Source organism: Triticum urartu, unplaced genomic scaffold, assembly GCF_003073215.2.
Source record: "Triticum urartu cultivar G1812 unplaced genomic scaffold, Tu2.1 TuUngrouped_contig_9908, whole genome shotgun sequence".
Taxonomy (NCBI): Eukaryota; Viridiplantae; Streptophyta; class Magnoliopsida; order Poales; family Poaceae; genus Triticum; species Triticum urartu.
Window position 1 is genome coordinate 5,207 of NW_024120998.1, and position 1,339 is coordinate 6,545.

A 1,339-nucleotide genomic window follows, 5' to 3' on the forward strand; every position below is an offset into this window, starting at 1 on the left:
CCATGAGGTCACGGGTTCAAGCCCTGGACACAACTTCTTACAGAAATGTAGGGACAGGCTGCGTACAATAGACCCAATATGTTCGGACGCTTCGCCGGACCCTGCGCAAGTGGGAGCTACATCCACCGGGTTGCCCTTTCTTTAGCAAGGCTTTTTTGTATCCTGGTTGTGCTCCAATTTACTCTTTCTATGAATTAATGTTATGTGCTCCTTCTCAGCAGGTCTACATCATGTGGTAGTCTGCTTTTAAAGGTATTTAAGTTTTGATGCTACATAATACATATTCATGAGATGGTGCGTGGACAATTTTTAACCTTTATCTCTCTCTCATTACATTGTTATCCAATTGTATCTCACATAGTTTGGTACAAGACATGGTTTAGGTTGCATGAAATTGTAGTTACAGAGCTTGGCCTCTCTGTCTTGTTTCTCTATTTACTTTCGATTCATACCTGTAGCTAGCATGTTCATGTGATTCTCGTGAATCTGGTACATCAAAACTTCGCTTGTGTTTTTTTCAGTTTAAGGTAGTAAAGCCTCAGTCTACCTTCAAGTGTGATATGTTCTTGTTTGTTGGTGGTCTCTACCTGTTTGTTGGTATGCTTCTCAGATCCAAAAATATTCTGTTTTTTAGGTCTCCATTCAAGTGGATGATAACAAATGCATGAGGGATAGAGAGGAATGAGTTTCTGGAACACGTCTTCGTATCTTAGTGTATGGTGGGTACAAGTAATGTTTGATTCAAAATTTAGACCTTTTTACCAATAATCAATAGCAAAATTTAGGATTGTTGAGAAGAGAGGTGAACCTAAAGGCTTCGGTACTACTCTTAGGATACTATGTTGCCTCCAGGCCATGGATAAGAATAGTTCAGTCGCTTGAGAGATTGTTGAACATATGAAATTGATGGAAATCTTTGGGCACCCTCAAGTTAAGTTGCTACCAAAAGAGTCAGGCACGCCTCCTACTCATCATAAAGTTACAACAACACCATTGTTTTTATAGTGTTTTTTCATTCTGCTGTACGGATTTCTAAATGCATGATGTAACTTATTGGCATGCAGAAGGTAATATTACGTCCATCCATTTTGTTTTATAGAATGAAGACCGGTTCTTTCTTCATGTTGTAATCTTACCTCGAGTGCTTTTTTTTTCTTACCTTGTAAAGGTGTGGACGTGGGAGACGGTTTAGGCCGTAATCTTACCTTGAGTGCTTTTGTTTTCTTACATTGTAAAGGTGTGGACGTGGGAGATGGATTGGGGTGAAGAATAAGAATTCTTCACCCTAGGTGATGAATATATATATTGGAAGGAACACAGTTGTATTCCGTTACTGATG

The 1,339-nt window shown here is 39.3% G+C and overlaps 1 long non-coding RNA gene across 2 annotated transcripts; it reads left to right on the plus strand.

Moving 5' to 3' along the window:
• The first annotated feature begins 217 nt into the window (after positions 1-217).
• LOC125532431 lies at positions 218-948 on the plus strand. Of its 2 annotated transcripts, none has more exons than XR_007294116.1 (2): positions 218-294; positions 635-948. It is a non-coding gene; the product is annotated as an uncharacterized LOC125532431 (long non-coding RNA). The 2 variants fall into 2 exon arrangements; XR_007294117.1 differs by having other exon boundaries at positions 218-252.
• The last annotated feature ends 391 nt before the right edge of the window (positions 949-1,339 follow it).